Genomic DNA, 20,998 nt, shown 5'->3' on the forward strand with positions numbered 1-20,998 from the left:
AAAAGAGTCACTCTCCTCCTCTGTGGCTGTTAAACAGTCTTATTATTAACCAGTCTGCATCTGCTTCGTGGAGACTGCAACCATGCGATTACCATAACAGAGACCCAGGATTTTGGCCTAGCCGCTTGGCTATAGCTTTGCAATAGGCAGGCGGGTTTGCTTGGTTTAAAAAAAAAAATCTAACAAAAACAGAAGCACTTAAGTCACTTTTTTGGCCATAGACCAAGCAAGCAGATGCAGGTACTAAAGGGTGCGGGGGGGGGAATGAATCTGAGCACATACATCTCTGCTTCACATAATCACTATGGGCCTCCCATTGTAATGAGGCAGTGAGGAGGAAGCCAGAAATGCTGAATGGATTTCATATTAACCCAGGGGGACGTGATTTTTAAAGGTATGCTGGTACAGAGGGAACCATTCTAAGGAAGCAGCGGCTGCGTGCCTCTGAAATGTCGAAGGTTCTTCCTCGCTGAGTGGGACTGTCACACGTACTGAGCCGTGAGAGTGTTGTAGGGCAGGGGGGCTAACAGCCGGGTGCCCCCAGGGGAGGCAGGAAGAGAAAGAGCTGAATAAAGCAGAGAAATGTCATTGTGTCATATGGTCCCTGGGAACAGCCATGCCCTTTACACCGGCGGTGTGAATAGATTTCAAGGACAGAAGTCTGAGACCCCTGAGAGATGCTTTTGCCTGGGATCAAAGAGAAGAGCAGGTCTCCAGGATGGAGAGATCTATTAATTAAAAAAATACAAAACAACAGAACGCCACCGCCAAGAACAAGGCACTGCCCCATTCCCATCCTTCCCAACTGGAAAACACCAAGTTCTCATACTGGGATTCCCAAATGATCCCTCTGACAATTGACAAACAAGTCTCCCAGGCCACGTGAAAGAGTCAACCATTGCAGGGTCTCACGGAGCAATGGTGCGGAATCAAATGGAGTATCAGTGACACAAATGGCTCTACTTCTTAAATGCACAAAGTCCATCATGAAGGGCACCATTGCTGCCGACAGGTCCTAATTGATTTCCCACCATGTCTTTTCCTTGGATTTTTGTGTTGAGATCAACGTGTGATGGCTCATGAAAGGCTGAAATCCAGATGTTCTAAATGACAACAGCATTTCTGGGCAAGTCTGACACAAGCGTGATTTGAGCTGGTGGAAAAATTATCCTCCAAACCTTTTTTCAGTGGAGAAAACTTTTCAACTCCCACAACAATTTTTGTTCATCAACATTTTTTTTCAAATGAAGTTAAAGCTGAAAAATTGTGACAACCAAAAAAAAAGTGGGGGGAGGTTGGTGTGTGTTTTGGGTGTTATTTTTCTTCCTTTTTTCTTTATTATTTTTTCCCCTGGGGGAAAAATGTTAAAAGAGCAGGAGAAAGGGAAAGAGGGGAGGGAAACGAAGAAAAAAATTCATTTCACGTTATTGAAAAACCAAAAAATGCCCTGAACAATGTTAAACAAAATGTTTTCTTTCTTTTCAATTTTTTTGCAAAAAATACTTCCTGTTTGTTGATCAACCCTAGTTATGAGGCATAAGAACAAACAGCATATGGCTCTAAATGCCATTATTTCCAGAGGAAAAGGATGGCGTGGAGGCTATATAGCTGCTGATGCCAGAAATAATGCCCACAAGATCTGTGCACTGGGCTGATTATTGTAAAGCACTATCTAGCATTTGTGTACCACTGCCCTCTACTGGAAAGACACTAACAGTAATTCCCCTTTAAGGGGCGGGGCCTGTGCTATCAAAGCAGAGGTATGAGTTCTATTCCCACCGTTGCCAGGAATTTCAAAACTGCCACGTTGTGCAGTACAGCAATAACCTTGACGCTCTAGGTGGCCATGGATTGATTACGTTACCATAGAACCATAGATGGAAAAGTCCTCTTAGAGTCATTCTAGCCCATTGCCTACAGTATATTTGCTAGTCCTGTGTCCAAGCTGGTTTGAAAAGTTCCAAGCAACGAGGCCTCCATCATTTCTCCCTGGGAGACTATCCCACAGCCTAATGCATCTCACCGTCAGGATGTTTTTCTTCATCTTTGGCCTCACCTTCCCTTTTTTAATTTCAACCCACTAGACCTGACTTAGATGGTGCTGACATGGGTGTTACCCAGGCACTGTCACTTGACCTAGCATTTCCATGTAAAAGAAGCCTTCTCGAAAAACCTACAAAAAAATAGGCACTTTTCAGATTTTTTTAAGTCAGTGTTGAAAAACTGCTGTGCTGTAAAATCAAAAGCTGGAGCAGTCTGTGTGAGACGCACCTGAGTCGTCGTCTTCTCGAAGGCGAATGATACACACAAAGTGAACAAACAAACCGCTAGACTGAAGAGCCCATTATCAAATAATTGCTCCCTGTCTAGGTACTTAATAGATGGTGACTTGATTGCAGTCTTGAGGAACAAATATTTAATAATGGGCTCTTCAGTCTAGCAGAGAAAGATATAAATAACAGGATCTAATGGCTGGAAAGTTTGGTTTTTTTTCCCCCTATCAGGGCTAGAAGGGACCTCAAGAGGTCATTTAAGTCCACCCCCCTCTTTAGAGGAGAACTGAGCCCCAGACAGCTTTTTAACCCCAGTTCCCTAAATGGCCCCCTCAAGGATTGAACTCACAACCTAGCGTTTAGCAGGCCAATGCTCAAACCACTGAGCTATCCCTCTCTGGGCTTCTATACTAGCCCCATGGACATCAATGGGATTAGTCCAGGTGTAAAATGCAATTCGCTGTCATAGATTCTAAGGCCAGAAGGGACTATTGTGATCATCTAGTCTGGCCTCCTGTGTAACACAGTCTAACAATGGCATATTACAATATAGCCCGTTACAAGTTAGGGTTGCAGAACTCATGAGCAGTGGGCAGCCTAGGCCAGGGGACGCAGCCGCCACCGATCTGGCCACCAGAGGCCTGGGCTGTGGTGACCCTGCCTCTTCCCCTCCCTGCTGGGAGTGAGCTTCTGCCAGAAGCTTTTGCTTATTTATTATGCACCATGCAGGTTCCTGGGAGGCTGAGGAGGACTCCCCAGGGAGATTACTGATGAACCCGGGAAGCTGAGTAGTAGATGCCACCTCCTCTGCTGGCCAGGAACCTGCATGGCACATATAAAACCTCCGCGTTCGCCGCCCGCCGCTGCCTGGCCAGCAATCCACCCCCCTCTCCAGAGGTCCCTGCTGGCGTTCACTGGTTCATCCTCTCTTCCCCGCTCAGCCCCTACCACCACTGCTCGCCACAGCCCTCCCCTTCTACCCGCCACCACTCGAGCGGGGAGGAGGGATGCACGTTGCGGGTGGGTGAGGGAGAAGGGCGGAGAAGCGGAGGGCCACACGCAGCGAGTGGAGGTGGAGGGACCGAGGAGGGGGTGGAGGAAAGGAGGGACGCACACAGCAAGTGGCGGGCGAGGGGGGCCGAGCGGGAATGGGGGAGAAGAGGAGGGATGCATGTGGCGAGCTGGTACGGGGCCGAGCAGGGGAGGGGCCAGGGAATTTAGCTGCCAAACTCTAACAAACCTCGACTGAGCATGTGCAAATTGAGATTTGACCAGAGGCTTATAAATGGGCCACCTGTGGGTTGATTTTCAGAGATACCAAAAAGCACATCCCTGACCCCTCTCGACCCTTTGTTGTTACGTGCTGAGGAACGTTATTGCTGCTGCAGCATTGTTACAGTTCTTGGCGCTCCACGGTCAGCGGCACTAGCTGACAGGGCAGGTGTTTTCATTCAGCAGACCGACAAGCAAGACCACGGGCTCGGCTCAGGGGCAAAGGTGCTTGGCCAGGTTAATTGTCGACAGAGCGCTCTATGGGGCACTAACACATGTATGCCTGCGACAATGGTACCAGCTCAGTCTGCGCACCGGGACACTGCCCCCTCGGCTGGCCAAAGCTGCCTCTCCTATGACGTCTCCATTGATACAAACGAGCTCCGTACGACACTCCTGACGTGATTAGTTACCACCCTACACCTTGTACCTGCTAGTTCGAGCACAGCGTCCTCATCCGTTATCCTGTCACCCCATCCTTCTCTTACAAGGGGTCGGTGTGTTCCTCTACCATCTCTTAGGAATGTGTTTATGTAGTTACTTGGGAACGTTTGGTGTTCTTGTACCATCCTCTCCGGTCAGGAGTGGGCTTACTTGATTAGCCAATATCTAGTGTGTTGCTATTTTGCCAAGGCCAGGCCTACTCTGGTTCACAGCCTTTGGTTCTCACTGTTAGTTATGCCAAGGGCTCCAACAAGGCCTACACCCCTCTCCTCCCCCAGCCCAAGTTAAGTTCCTGCTCCAGAGAAGGAAGGTGCTCGAGTTTCTCAGTGAAATGGCTGTAAGAATTTTTTTAATATGGACAAACAGGGCCACCCAGAGGATTCAGGGGGCCTGGGTCTTCAGCGGCGGGGGTCCTTCCACTCGCACTTTGGCGACAGGTCCCAGAGTGAGTGAAGGATCCACCGCTGAAGACCCGGAGTGGAAGGAGCCCTCGCTGCTGAATTGCCACCGAAGACCCAGAATGGAAGAAGCCCCCACCGCCGAATTGCCACCAAAGACCGGGCATAAAAGAAACTCAGGGTGGAGGGCTGGCTCAGTGGTTTGAGCATTGGCCTGCTAAACCCAGGGTTGTGAGTTCAATCTTTGAGGGGGCCACTTAGGAATCTGGGGCAAAATCAGTACTTGGTCCTGCTAGTGAAGGCAGGGGGCTGGACTCAATGACCTTTCAGGGTCCCTTCCAGTTCTATGAGATAGGTATATCTCCATATTTTAAAAAAAAAAGCTGCCGGTCTCTGGCAGCAGGTCCTTCACTCAATCCGGGTGTGTTCAGAGGCACTGAAAACCAGTGAAAAACTCTCCTAGGGGCCTGGGGCAAATTGCCCCACTTGCCCCCCTATGGGCAAAACAACTTTCATTTTGCCCTAATCTCATTCTCAGGAATGGCAGAGCCAATCTAGCTGAAACTTAAAACATAATATAAAAAGTCAGTCTGCAGCACCAAGGTCATTACATTAAAAAAAAAATTAGCAGGTGCTTAGCACCCACCAGCAGCCAAGTTCTCCCCTCCTCCAGTGCCTCCCGCCTGCTGATGGCCCCACTGATCATCTCCTTCTCCTCCCTCCCAGCACCTCCTGCAAACAGCTGTTTCATGGCATGCAGGAGGCACTGGGAGGGAGGGGGAGGAGCGGGAATGGGGTGTGCTCAGGGGAGGGGGTGGAAAGAGGCAGGGCAGGGTGGAGTGGGGGCAGGGGCTTAGGGTGGAGTGGTGGTGGGGCAGGAAGGGGCAGGGGCTTGGGGGGCAGGGCCTGGGGCAGACGGGGGCAGGGGTGTTGAGCACCGCCCCGGCTAGAGGGAAAGTTGGCACCTATGCTGAGGCAGACCCCTTGCATGGGAAACTTGAGCCCAAACGCTTAAAGTTTGGCAAAGTTATAAGCTACTGAAAACTGTATCTCATCATGGGAAGTATCAGGCAGCCTTAATCAGGATAGCTCAGTGGTTTGAGCATTGGCCGGCTAAATACAGCGATGTGAGCTCAATCCTTGAGGGGTCCATCTAGAGAACTGGGGTAAAAATCTGCTTGGGGATTGGTCCTGCTTTGAGTGGGTGGGGGGTAGATTACCTTCTCAGGTCCCTTCCAACCCTGAGATTCTATTTTGGGCACTACTGTAATATAGTCAGACACTGAAAACAATAGTAACTCTCAAGCAAATCGCCTCTTCCCAATGCTATTCCTATTGCAGCCGTCAGAATCCAATTAAGAACAGCACCGCAATCCTACCAGGTTCCTATCCCCAGTGGTTTGACATAGGCTGACCTATAAAGACAATAACAGCTCAGACGTCTTAGGGCATGAAGATCAAGACCAGAGAATGAGCGTTTTCCTATATAGACCCACACAAAAATAGGAGTGAAACTGCCAGCTGGGAGCGTTTATATTTGGTGAAACAATAGACCAGGCTCTGTGCCAGTTTACTAGAGTTGCTATTTTTGTGCATGTTCAATTTGTTTTACTAAAAGCTCAGTAGTGGTTCCAAGTTCTTTTGAATTTCTTTAGTGTGAGAGACAAGATTGGAGGTCCGATAGCACGTAGCTAAGGGGCGATGACACGCTGGTGGCTAGTATACAGTACACTGTGTTGTTAGTTACCATGCCTTGGGTTAGTATTTTTTATTAGTAGTATTTTCAATCTTTCTTATTCACCCGTTGGTATGTGTGTAGAATCATAGAATCTCGGGGTTGGAAGGGACCTCAGGAGGTATCTAGTCCCACCCCCTGCTCAAAGCAGGACCAATCCCAACTAAATCATCCCAGCCAGGGCTTTGTCAAGCCTGACCTTGCAATAGTACTGGGCCACAGCGCGTCAGTTTATAAGCAGAAGTCCACACTGACCGCCTTGCTTCAAAGTCTCTGCTTAAAACTGAAAACACTAGAGGTTGTGTTTACATTTGGAAGGATTGGATTTTTATCAGTAAACATCGATTCCACTGTGCACCCCAAAAAGCGATTCACCCCCAAAAAATAATTTCTAGATATAAGAACTGAAATGTACGGAGAGGCGAAGAAAGAAAATGCTACTTGAGAACTTATTACCGTTTGGTTTAAGGATATGTATTGTGTATATTTTGACCTGTGATGTTGACAGTTTGTGGTGGAATGGCTGAAAAGCTTTAACTCTGTGAATCTCAATGCCTACTGTCATTAAATACTTATTGGCCGACACCTGCCACCCCCAGCCCCCATAATGTCACACAACTGTGAATCAAAAGCTAAAAAAAACCGCTTAAAAATAAACATCGATGTTATCCACTGAAATTATAAAAAACTAAAAATCGAATTCTACCAAGCTCAGTCACATTGTATTATGCACCTCACGTAATATTTGCAGCACAGATCTGGCCAGTCTCCTCTCTTTCGCAGGAAGGCAGCGTTGTCTAGTGGATAGGTCAGTGGAGAGCGAGTCAGGAGACCTGTTTCTACTCCTGGCTGCGGCAATGAGCCGCAATGGGCTAGTCATTTCCCCGTCCCCTCTCACCCCTCTCATCACTTTTCTATTATATGCTTTTCAGGGCAGGGGCTGCTTCTTACTATGTGTTTGTACAGCACCTAACACAACAGAGCCTGCTGGAGTCTCTCGGTGCTAGCAAAATAATGTAATTAACAATAGGGACTAATGGGGCTCCCCTCCCTACAGTACCTCCGGGGCAGTGATAGTGTGATGTCCTGTCACATAAGAAGTGGGAAGCCGTGTTTCTCTCCACAAGCCTGTGGCTTTGGTTTGGAGGGCAGGTATGAAATCGGAAATGCAGACCGCTGATTTGCAAACCAGATGTTCAGCAAAGCGGGAGTCATTTCAAGTCTCCATGTGCGTTTCCTGATCCCGAGCAGGGCTCTCCCATCCCTGTCCAGAACATCTGCGATAGGAAGTCGCTAACAAGATACAGTGTGGCCCCAGAGGAAACTTCATACAACTTTTCTCTGTATTTCCAGATCACCTTTCCCTCTTCCTTGAGGAGAACGCAGGTTTGGCACGCTGAAGAGAATTGACACTACGGTGTGTGCCGGTTGCTATAATATAGCCGCTGGTTTGGGGGGTTAACGGTTTTCATTTCTGCTCCAGTGCATTTGCATGTATTTCTAAAAGCATTAAATACGTATGCTCCAGAACGGTCATGCTGGCTCTCAAAGACTCTTACATTCATGTGCACGCCATAGCATCTGATGCTATAAACTACCCTGTATGAGGAGGCAGGACAGCGTGTGAAAAGTGGTTTGCTCCGAAGCCCACTGGAGCTAATGGGAATCTTTCCGCTGATTTCAATGGGCTTTGGATCAGTCCCAAAGTCCGCCATGTGTCACAGCAGATAATTGAAGGCTTTGGTTAGACTGTGGGTCATGACTGAGGCTGAAAGGTGCATAAGAGCTGCAGATATGAGGCCGGAGTCTGCTTGCGCTTGTACCAGTCACTTAGTCCCAATGGCTTTAGTTGAGCTGTATCTGATTTACACCTTGGTTGTTCCATAGTGGGTGCACACGCTGTCTGTTTGAAGAGCCAGCGGCTGCTGCTTAAGGGGAGTGAGGGCTGGAAAGTGTGTATCAGTTTGACTGGCTAGATCCGAATTCTAACTAACTAGTGGCAGTGGTGGTACTGACATACAGCCTGGGCCCTTTGCGTGGGAGGATATTGGAACGGGCAGGGTGTCTAACCAGTCAGTTTGGGCACTGATTTGAAGCAGGAACAACCACCCTTGGGCCCAGGATTAGACTATGAGAATCAAGGTGCATTGGCAGAGCAGAGGTCATGCAGATTCAGAGTGTCCTGCATTGGCAGAGCTGTACAGGACATAGCAGGTGTGTAGCGCAGGCTGTTGTAGGTCAGGACTGGGATGGATTCGCAGCGCTATAGGGCAGGGAGGGGCTCAGAATGCAGAAAACCTTCTTGCTTCATACCAGCTTCACCTAAGGATTTTAGTGCTTATACTTTCCAGGGCACCAAGGTCAGAAACTAAAAAAGAAATTATGTTAGAGAGGTGAGGGCAGTTGCTGTACAAAGTAACTTAATTAGGCATATATTGTTCCTTTGTATATTAACGAGGACGCACTATTCAGCAAGAGGCGCCCAGGATGCCTGGGTTCCATTTCACAGAGCTACCACTGATTTCACTGTGTGGATTTGGGCACATAACTTCACTGTGACACAAGCTAGCCACCTTTAAATCAAGTATGACCAGTAACAACACAAAAAGAAGGTCGACGTGTGGCCATGCCAAGATGCGTCTTGAGAAGGGAGCTCAGAAGCAACTAAACAGACAAGCTGGTTAGAGATGATGTTTTAAAGAGAAAAGTTAGCCCTGTGGTTAAAGTACTGGCCTGAGACTAAAGGCATATGGGTCTAATTCCTGGCTCTACCACAAAATGTCCTTTATGACCTTGGGCAATTCACTTAATCCATCAGTGCCTCATTTTCTCCATCTGTAAAATGGGATTAATAATCCCTGCTTTGTCTTGTCTCTAGATTGTAAAATCTTTAAGGCAAACGCTGTCTCGTGCTATGTGCCTGGCCTCTAGTCACTACTGCAATACAAATAATAACAAAGCATCTTCAGTAGCTGTGGCCTGGGAAACCTTCAATGACATGAGTAGTGTCATGATTTCAATGGGACAACCCATGAGTATGCCTCATCAGTGGGAGTGAGGGTCTGCAGGACGTGCCCTTCGTGTGCTGGGAGTGACAATCCCTGCCACGAGGAATCAGCAGACCTCGCCACTGCAAGACCAGCAATTTCACAGCACCCTATCTAGACAAATCTCCCGCAGACTGCTCAGAGTGCCCAGACACTTCTCACAGAGCTGCAGCCACTCCCTCCTTTAACTGCTAGATTCCCAAGGGATTCCCTTTCCCCATATCAGCAAAACAGAGTGTAAAAATAGAGGCAAGTCTGCACACAAACAATGGCAAATTGTTCCCCGGAAAGGTCACGGTGGCTTCTTAGAACAACTCTCCATAACTGGCTCTGCAAGAAGCTTAAAAAAAAAACACAACAAAAAACCAGCGACAAACTTGAAAACGATTCTATCAAGGCATCTATGTCTGTATTTCCCTTCCCTAAGTCAAAGGGAGCATTATGAACCTTTGGTTACATTTGATAATAAGGTTCCATTTCTAAATGGCTTACAGAGACTTTACAGGCATGAGTAGCCTGTGTCCGCTACTCTGTGGTTGTACTATGCCTCGCACGATGGGGGCCGTGATCTGGGCTGGTCGCTAGGCACTACCATAATAAACATGATTAATTGTTACCAATGGTTAGAAGCATATCAGTGCGAGGTGTTAAGGATCGTTATACTCTGCGGTCATAAGCAACTGTTGGACTCCATAAGTACCTGTAGCAATTGTTGAACCATTTATCATTATATATCGGGGGAAGGGGAATAAGGAAATGAAGGAAGCAGAGGAGACCCGGTGAAGATCCAGGGAGACGGCCCAATCCTGCATTCCAAGCGCAATTTTGAGGGGCTCGAGGAATGTAGACCGTTGGGACCTGAATCAAGAAAACAGCCCAGTCCTGCGTCTCTAATTCATGCAAGAAGGCCCGTCGAGGTCAGGGGGACACTCATGGGACCCAGAACAAATGAGGTAAGTAAAAGCTGTAGGATTGGCCCCAGGGTTTTGGCAGCCTCTGTTAGCGTTTTGCAGTAGTGTCTACATTAGATCGGTGGTTCTCAACCAGGGGTCCAGGGACCCCTAGGGGACCACGAGCAGGTTTCAGGGAGTCCACCAAGCAGGGCCAGAATTAGACATGCTGGGGCCCAGGGCAGAAAGCTGAAGCCCCACCCCGGGGGGCTGAGCCCTGAGCCCCACCACCCAGGGCTGAAGCCAAAGCCCAAGCAACTTAGCTACACAGGGGCCTGCTTGCTGCCCCCTAATGCCAGCCCTGGCTTGTATATGCAGCAAAACATTTGTGGCACAGGGGCCATGGAGTTTTTATAGCATGTTGGGGGAGCCTCAGAAAGAAAAAGGTTGAGAAGCCCTGCATTAGACCATGGGCTTGATTCTCAGTTAGGGGATGTCTACACAGCAAAGGAAAGGTGCGACTGTAGCACAGATAGGAATACCCATGCCCACTTTAATCTAGCTAGCACCCATCACAATCGTGGTGACAACATGGCTAGAAGCCCATGCTGCCACATCTTCACTGCTATTGTTACCCGTGGTAGCTAGATTAAAGCTGGAACATTTCAATCTGCCCATACTACAATCACACCTTGTGATGGGGCGTACAAACCCCACACCAGGCAACAAGGGGTGAAGGGATTGTTTTGGGCTCAGCCAGCCCCGCCCTGCCACACCTGCAGCAAATGCTCCATCTGCCGGAGGAATTAAAAGGCAGGGGATTAGCTCATTGGGTGGCAGAGTTGGAAGTGAGCAGACCTGCAGCTCACAGCTCCAGCAGAGCAGAGGGCAGCCGAAGACTCTGACACAGCTGCCCAAGAGGGCCCTCCCTGAGGGAAGGGAGGACCCACGCTGGAGACAACGAGAGCGGGAAGTATCCTGTGGACCTTAGACATTGATAAGCCCCTCTTACTTATTGTGGTTTGGGTTTCCCCACCAGGGAAAGGGAGTGGAAGGGCCCGGGCTCCCCTCCCTACAACCTCCCCGGCAGTGAGGAGTTGCAGCTGTGACCACTAGGCCATGCTCCTCAAGTGAGGACTGTTACACACTTTCACTTGCACGGCAGACATACCCTCAGTTATAACCATTTTTAGGCCTTAGTTTAACTGAGAATCAATGAGAAAAGGCTCAAAAAATCTTTTTTTTTTTAACTTGCATTTCCCTCACCAGCTGCCACATGCCAGTTAGCCATGCTGCAGTTCTTGAATGAGAGCTGATAGGATACTGATCTCTGCTTACTCTGGGCTCATCTAGTAAATACATCTGATATGGCCACTTTTTCTCCCCTGGGTCCAGTTAGTTTGATCCAGCTTTTGTCCTGCAGCAGGAACATTGAGGCAAGGCAGATAACTAGCTGAGCTCTGTCAAGCACATGGGAAAAGGGACATATTGAATCATCTCAGAGAGCAATAAATTACTCATTCCCATTGCTGATTCTGTATAATAATGAGGAGGTGAAGCTTTCTCATCACTCTCGAGGCTGGGAATGTTTGGATCCTGTGTTTCAGCATATTTTAATTTATGACTGTGGGAATCCCATTGACAATACAGGTACATGAAAAAAGCACTGAATGTCAGTTTAGACTGTCTCGTAACACGCTCATTCCAGAAAGACTGTCTTTTTTTTTCTCATTATATGCAGATAATCAAGCTTAAAGATGAAATCTTCAAAAGTCAGGGTGACCTTATTGTGTTTTTGGTTTTCTTTGGTCTGAAACTAAGTATATTTACCAGCTTCTCCTTTGTATTTATTTATTTTTTAATCTAACCCCCATCCCAGTTTCTTTGACGGTTGCAAGCACTACATAAGAACAGGCCCTGGGGATTAAATTGACAAAAACAATGGATTGTGAGGAAGGACTTGAATATTTCTGGTTGGTTACTCTGAGTATTCTGGTGCAACGTGAGATCTTTCTGAAAACGCCCAGCTGGAATTCTATCACTCAGCTTTTAGGGCATTACATGGTAGACACTTGAATGAACAAACAAAAACAGAACGCATTTTTCGTGCCTTTGAATTTTTGGGCTTAGAGTTTATGAAACAAGAGGAGAACCACTGTTTGCCAAGACATTTCCCATGGTGAAAGCATGCCAAAATGCTGATCACCTTTGGAAAGGATGCACGTAGCCAATTAATTTGTCCTGACACTGTTATTTGTGAAGGCTCATCTCACAGCTCTTTTCAGAGAGGTCCCTCCCTCCCCACTGGAAGCATTTACTCTACCAGTTGAAACTCAATGTTTCCACACTGCTGTGTGGTTTATTCCCTTGTAGGAGAAAATGATGCCCTAAGATTCTATCTACAGGTCTCTAATCTGTTTCACGTAAGTAAGCATCAAAAAGAACAGTGATGTACATTGAGCCTGTGAATATATTTCAATTCTCCAAGCCCTGTAGTTCAAAAACCAAACAAATACATCTGGTCAAAAGCTGAATTATTTCCAGAGGGAAATCGTGAAGTATTTGGATGAGGTTTTTTCAGAATTCCCTGTGAAAATGTTTTGCAAAAAACCCCAAAAACAAACCAGGGGGGTGGGAGGAGACACAACACCCTGCACACTTTTGGGTGTTCTAAATATCAAAAAATAACTGGTAAAAAAACATTGGGGATTTTATTTTTCATCAAAATGCAGAAAATTTTGGCCACTATGACCATTTCCCATGAAGGTTTTCATTGAGCTGTTTTGAGTGAAAAATGTCGCCGCTCTCCAACACTAGACAAAGGTTTGTCAGTAGTCAGTGGCTGGAAGTTGAAACTGGACAAATTCAAGCTGGCAATAAGGCCTACATTTCTAGCAGTGAGGGCAATTAATCACTGAAGCCGTTTACCAAGGGTTGTGGTGAATTCTCTATCACTGGCAATGTTTAAATCAAGATTGGACGTTTTTCCAACAGGAAATAGGTCAGGGAAGTTTCGATCACATGGGAAGTCAGATAATATGGAACTTGTAGGCCAAGCTCACATCCTAGGGACCATGGTGATCAAAATGGGCAGTTGACAGCAAGCACCTGCACTCACCACAAGCCCCACCTCTGTAGTAAAGATGTGGACAGCTGCAATCTGTTCTTCTTTGTACAAATAATGGGACTGAGCCTGCATTCTCTGTGCATCCAGATTTCACATGGATTCCCACTGGGAGATCTGGGTGTGTTCGGAATGTCAGACTGGAGGCTTCAGAGCGTTTGGTAAGCAGCCAACCCAGCCCTTCATAAGGGCCTGACCCTTGATTTCAGTGGGCTTTGGCTCAGGACCTACGGAACCATTTGGAGGGCATTCTGGAGGGGCTCGCTCGTTTTCCACAGGGGTTATTTCCAGCAGAGTGGGCTCTTAAGGCATTCGAGAATGTAGCACCATCAGCCAAGGCCCAGTAAAGTCCTGCTGCCCCAGGGCAGACCTGGCCACCCACTCTGGCAATACTCAGTGGTTCTATAAGGCTGAACTCTTCCACTGTTGAGTAAACAGCTGCTGGCAGACGATTTGGGCCACCTCTACCTTGCTGGTGATTGGATTAAAGTAAAATCTGAATGATTCCTCAGTGTCCTATTTTTAAACATGGCTTCACTCAGCAATGCCACTCTGAACCGCAGCTGGGAAACCATCGCAAATAAGAACATCTTTGATTCTTTTTATAACATGGCGCTTGTTTATGAGGAAGAGGGATCCAACATAGATGGGCCTGAACCGGTACCCAGGATTGAAAACTACCCCCCTTCCTTTGGGAAAATTCAGATACAAGCATGGAGCTGAATGTTGCTTCTCTGCCTTTCTCTAGATTTGCGGGGAGGATTTGGACTGGCCCCTTATAAACATTCTGGATCTGAATTTTGTAGCTAGCCTCAATAAAGCTGGAGCCCATCATCCTCTAGCCTGGATTTGATCCTGTTATTCTAGATTCATAGATTTTAAGGCCAGAAGGAAGCACTAGGCTCATTTAATGTCTCATACTAAGCCGCCTGCATAACACAGGCCACAGAATTTCACTCAGTCCTAAAGTGCGGGGAATTATTCTCCCCTAGTATTTCTTCATTTCTATTCACACTCCAGTCATGGGCTATCAGTGGGCCAGATGCGTCTCCTGGATGCACTCAGGATAAGATTCTGCAGAAGGGCAGCACAGGGTCTATGCAGGCACTACCTAAGCAGACAACTCCCATTAAAGTCCAGGAGAGCCTCATAGGCAAGATTTCTTCCCATATATTTATATTTCTTCTTTATACACTCATTTTATGCACATATCCTGGCACTCTCTTATTTTCACATGTTCACCTGAGGTAGATACTTGTTCTCTTTAATGCAGTATTGCATCTGTAGCCTGGATGTATATGAATTGAGATCTACTGCACTGGCATTTGTAGATTTGATCCAACCCTTTTTAAGGTCCCAATCCGGCAAAGCACTTAGGCACACACTGAGCTTTAAGCATGTGAGTAGCTGATTTGAAAAATATTGAACTACTCGCATGCTTAAAGTGAAACACGTGGTATGGGGCTTTTCTGCATTGGGCTCTGTCCTGGTCTGACTATCCCAGAGCACCCTCTCATGGCATGACACAGCATTTCACGTTGCTAATCATACCAGGAGATCAACATGTCTATGTCCACTGGCCTTCTGATGACATTCGTTGGGTTAGTCAATAACACACCACAGGAGCACCATGTGAATGCAGTTGTCTTGTCCCCGTGTCTGAAATCTCGCAAGCCTTTTGGGGGTTAGGCCAGTGCTCTGAACGTGTTCTCATGAAATCCTGACTCACCCTGGAAAGAATTCTGGGAGAAGGCGAACGTCCCAAACATACACCTGCTTGCTGACCCCACAAAACAACATACAGGCTTCACCCTTCCCTGGAAATAACGGTACACACTGAGCCATTTTAGAACATTGCAAGGGGGCCGCTGTCACCTCCCTTTCACCTTTGGAAGATGAGAGACCACGCACAATGGGACTGTGGCCGCTGGTCACATACTATGGAGCACGTTGTAAATCAGTGCCCACTTCGATCGTTTGCCAGAGTTCCAGCAAGCCATGCCCAAAGCTACCCACCAACTCACTGATCTGGACTTCTCTTGCCCTGCAAACGAAGGACAGCACATCGAGCCTCTGCCTCCCTCTCTCCAGGACTTCAGTGGTCTGCAGGGGTGGTGACTCGGCCCTCCAGCCAGGTCACCCTTTAGTTCCATCCCTTCCAGGGTGTCAATGTCCCAAACAAATAATGGCCCACAAAACAATGGCAAACACCACTTCTTCAACGCCTCCTTTTCAGCCCCACTCTTCTTCCAGAGCAGCAGCTCCCAGGGCTGCCCCTGGAGTCCCTCAGCAACTCTCAAAAAACAGACACAGAAACAAGCTACGCAACTTCCACCTAACCTGGGCTTGAGCTTTGAGGCCACCTTAGGTTCTCCCTCCACCCAGGTTCTGTCAAGCCCTTTTCACAGAGCAAGAACTCCAGTGTCCCTGACTCCTGGATCTCCTTCCCCTCACTGCACTGAGCTCCTTCCTTTGCACCCCTCCCTAAGCCTGCAGATGTAAGGAGGTGAGGCCAATTAGAGCTCTAGAGATCTAGTTAATCCCTTCTTGGTTGGTGTGGGTTTTATACATGCCACCACGGGGTGTTAAATTCAGATCCTCACAGGTGCCCAACTCTCATTGATTTCAATGGGAGTTGGGCACCTAAACAACTCGGAGGATCTGGACTTTAGTCTGTTCATGGACTATTTTGTATGGTTTGAACTTAAACTGCTTTGCGAGGGGCTTGATCCCAACCTCAATGAAATCAGTGGGAGTCTTTCCATTGGCATCAGTGGGTTTGGGGCCAGGCCCTTTGTCCCACTGTTATGATGATGTTTTGCTGGTGCTTTTAATTCCTCGGTCTGATTATTTGCAAAACCAACAGCCCGTTCTCGAGCCCACGCAGAACAGAATGAGCAAAGGAGAGCGGGATTCTGAAGGCAGTTAAGTTTAAAAGAAATACACCGGGGAGGGTGAAGTTTTCCTGGCGAGGAAGAGGGATGGGGTGAGGTGTCAGGGAGAGATAAAGGACATGCAAGCTATCAGCTCTGTTCCCCGCCTGGTGTGGGATGACAGTGTCCGAAAGGGCAGGGTGAAAAGCAGCTGTCAGGCAGCGATCAACCAGGCTACCGATAAACACGCAATGGGTGTTTGCACCACAGGGCTCACAGGCCAACGTCTGATCCGCAGGCCAGTGGGCTCTCAGAATAAAAAAACCAACAGCCTGGACAACTGTTTAAAGTGAAGAGCAGAACATGAACAATGTCTGACCCTGCTCCTCAGGGTGTTGCCAGCCAATCTCAGAAGGGGCAGATCAGCGTATGCAGAGTGCTGTGCTCTGTTTCAGGCCCACCTGTGCCCTATTTTGGAAGCTTAAGTGGTGCATGGACCTCTTGCTGCTAAACAGTGAATTTCACCAAGAGAAACTAAAAGTGGGTGTTTGGGGGTTTTTTAAATGAACTTTCTCGAAACTCTATACAAATCCAGGGAGCATGTTTAGATAATTTGCTGCAAATGGTTAATAGAAGAATGCTATTTTTATCCAAACAAATTATTATAGGATCATAGAAATTAGAAGTGGGAAAGACATCTAGCTAGTCCAGTCCATGTCGCGGCAAGACTGCACCACGTAATGCATGTGATCCTAGCCCTTATAAAATGAGCTGTGCAGTAAATGCAACAAAAATGATTAGGGGTATGGAGCGGCTTCAATACGAGGAAAGACTGGGACTGTTCAGTTTAAGAAAGAGACGCATAAGGGGAATATGATCGAGGTCTACAAAAGTGTGACTGGTGTGGAGAATGTGTATAAGAAAATGTTATTGATCCCTTCATATAACACAAGAACCAGGGGTCACCCAATGAAATTAATCGGCAGCAGGTTTTCTTCACACAATGGACAGTCAACCTGTGGAACTCCTCGCCAGGGGATGGTGTGAAGCCAAAAGTATTAGATACATCCATGGAGGATAGGTCCGTCTGTGGCTATGCTAAGACAGTCAGGGACATAACTCCGTGGTCCGGGTGTTCTTAAGTCTCCACCTGCCAGAAGCTGGGACTGGATGACAGAGGTGGATCATTCTAAATTCCCCTGTTCTGTTCATTCCCTGCAAAGCACTGGCCACGCTTAGACAACAGGATACTGGGCTAGATGGATCATTGATCTGACTCAGTATAGCTGTTTACACACACACACACACACACACACACACACACACACAGACTCAATAATTGTATATAACTTAGTTTGTAAGTAAGTGCTGTAGGATCACTCATTTTAAAAGTATTTTATTTCTACACATCTCTTGATAATGATCTATTTTTAAAAGCAATTACCCTCCTCATGTATTAAAGCATTTCTAAACGTTGACTTTGTTTAAATGGAAGCTCAGTTCATTATGCAAAGTAATGCACATTGGAAAACATAATCCCAACTATACATATACAATTATGGGGTCTAAATTAGCTGTTACCACTCAAGAAAGAGATCTTGGAGTCACTGTGGATAGTGCTCTGAAATCATCCACTCAATGTGGAGCGGCAGTCAAAAAGGAGAACAGAAAGTTGGGAATCATTAAGAAAGGAATAGATAATAGGACAGAAAATATCATGTTGCCGCTATATAAAGCCATACTCCCACACCTTGAATACTGTGTGCAGATGTGGTCACCCCATCTCAAAAAAAGATATATTGGAATTGAAAAAGGTACAGAGAAGGGCAACAAAAATGATTAGGGGGTATGGAACAGCTTCCATATGAGGAGAGATTAATAAGACTGGGACTTTTCAGCTTGGAAAAGAGACGACTGAAGGGGGATATGATTGAGGTTATAAAATCATGACTGGTGTGGATAAAGTACAGAAGGAAGTGTTATTTACTCCTTCTCGTAACACAAGAACTAGGGGTAACCAAATGAAATTAATAGGCAGCAGGTTTAAAACAAACAAAGGAAGTATCTTTTCACACAACACACAGTCAGTCTTTGGAACTCCTTGCCAGAGGATGTTGTGAAGGCCAAAACTATAACAGGGTTTAAAAAAGAACTAGATAAATTCCTGGAGGATAGGTCCATCAATGGCTATTAGCCAGGATGGGCAGGGATGGTGTCTATTTGCCAGAAGCTGGGAATGGGCAACAGGGGATGGATCACTTGAGGATGACCTGTTCTGTTCATTCCTTCTGGGGCACCTGGAATTAGCCACTGTCGGAAGACAGGATACTGGGCTAGATGGACCTGTGGTCTGACCCAGTATGACCATTCTTATGTTCTCTCCACTGAGCCCTCATCTCAGAGACTTGGGTATAGGATAGCAACACCATTTTCTCCATTGTAAAAATGATGTCAGTTTGTTTCATAAATAAGAAGTGAGGCCAGATGCCAAGGGGGAATTTTTTCGCCCCATGGGAACATTTAGCAGTCAAGCAACACAGCTAATTTGCTCTCGATCACAATGGCCATGTTTGAAATGAGCACATTAAACAGGAGGGCTCCCTTAACACCTTCCCCCTTCCTATTATCTTTATTTCTTTTGCTTTTAATTTAATTCTTTCTCTATGTGTAGGATTTCTCCCCTTCTCTGCTCCTGCTAAGAGACACAAAATATTTATCATCGGAGTTGGCTGAATCATGGAAGTTAGAAATAGTACAATAATACCTACCACTTATATAGCACTTTTCAACTTCAGATATCAAAGCACAGTACAAAGAAAGTCAGTATTATTAGTTCCTGGCGGGGAAACTGAGGCACATGACAGAGCTGGGATTGGAACCCAAGTCTCCTCAAGCCCAGATCAGTGTCCGAGTCACTTGTGTCCAGCGTGTTGCACTTAAATGTAGCATGATGACCACCACGACTAATCGCATGAGTCTCCATGTTGCCAACTTTCGTGTGTCTCACGATGTTTGGCATTTTTCTTGAATCCCCAGCTCTTGGAATCAAGAGGCGGCAAGAGAATCGCAGCTTTTATTTTTGAAAATAAGTGAAATTTCTAGCCCTGCTGGTTGCAGAGAAGAGCAGGAAAAGGCAGAGAAAAGGAACATGTTTTATTATTGTTAAAAGGATCTCATGATTTTTAAGTCCATCTTGCCATTTATTTTTTTAAAGCTACACTCATGCTTGAGGTTGGCAATACTGGACTCTCTCCTTCTTGAGCTAAAGAGACTGCAGTCGACTCCCACCTTCTGTTATAACACCCACTGACATCCAGTTGCAGTTACAGCTCATGAAAATGGCGGAAAAGAATACTGAATGACAAGCATTAAAAAAAAAAGAGCAGAGGCTGATTTGTAAAACTTTATTTAGAAATATTCTCGATATATTCATTATATATATATATTTATATATACACACACATTACAACAAATGTGTTTTCTAAATAGCACATCCACAGTGGGTTGCCTAATCGGCTTTACAAAGATAATAAGGGTACCAGGTCTGGTTACTTAACTTCTGCAGAAAAATGCAGAAACCAAAGGAATTTTAAAAAAGAAAAGAAAAGAATTCGTCACAGAGTACAACATTGACTGAAAGTGCTGGGAATGCCTCTACCCAACGATTCCAAACATAAATGGGATGATGTTATATACACCAAGACACAGAGCAGGCAGAAGAAGAGACAGAGAAATAGGAGATGTACCATTCAAATCACAATTAAAGTACAACTATACATACCTCAGATATACTTAAGTTGTATTCTGCTAAGAGGCTACAAATACATGTGTTTTGTAAAAGGGTTATCAGTTGTACCATTTTTGTCTTCCTTTCAGATACAAAAAAATGGGGGGGGGGAGAGGAGATTTCTAACATTTGAAATGACTTGTCTTGGAATATCCATCCAAAAAGGGGTAAAATGTCATTATTATTTCAATCCCTTAAAAAAAAGTAATAAGCCTTCATCTTCGTAACAAAATTTCTCTCCCTCCTCCCCCAGAAACTACTGAGCCCCTGATCTTGCAAAGTGATGAGCGCCCCCTGCAGGAGCTAAGAGTCCTCAGCATCTCTCAGGCTCAGGTTCCAATTTCTTACCCCACTATACAGTTTTCCCCCATCACAGAAAGGGTCCCCGACCAGTGTCTGAGATGAAATCAGTGACAACTCCCTTTGGAGCAAGGTCTGCCCTTTAGATAAGACCAGACGGTGAAACTGACCCTGACTAATGCCCACGTAATGTAAGTCTCACCTGAGCCCCGTTTGAGGATTTTATATGTGCAATGTACTGGCCCTCTGCATAGGGGTGAATTCTGAGACCATTTACGGGATTAGGATCACCCTAAAATATCAGTGGGGAACTCAGAGCATCCTCCTAAATATACCCACACACGACACTGAGAGAACCCAGCCTCGCTCATATTACTTCCAAGATAGTATCGACCCATTTTCATAAACGGGCATTAAAAAAAGGAAGTGACTGTACCCTGAACTAAAATTGGGACCACCTGGCTTTCCAATAGGCAAACTAATGGCTCTAAATGCTCACACGTGGAAATATCTGCATCGCCTTGTACCTCAACATCTACGGTAAATAAGAGATAGGGTTGTATGAAGTGTACTCATTCTAGTGAGTTTCCCTTACAAAGAAGGGGGCTTTCCAGCATCGTGTGGATTTTTCTGAATCTCTGTCGAGCAAGTGGATAATGAGATTGTTTGTTTCTGGTGTGATTGCTCCATCGAGCATTAGCAAGTGGGAAAAAGAGAGAGTCCTATGTAGGTTCTGCTGTTTATGGGATATGCAGTGTCAGCCTGTGTAAACTGGCTTAGTATGGGAGTCAATGGAATGACCCTGATTTGCACTAGCTGAGAATCTAGGCCACATTTTTTAAGTCCTTCAATGGA

This window comes from Mauremys mutica, chromosome 8, assembly GCF_020497125.1.
Source record: "Mauremys mutica isolate MM-2020 ecotype Southern chromosome 8, ASM2049712v1, whole genome shotgun sequence".
NCBI lineage: Eukaryota > Metazoa > Chordata > Testudines > Geoemydidae > Mauremys > Mauremys mutica.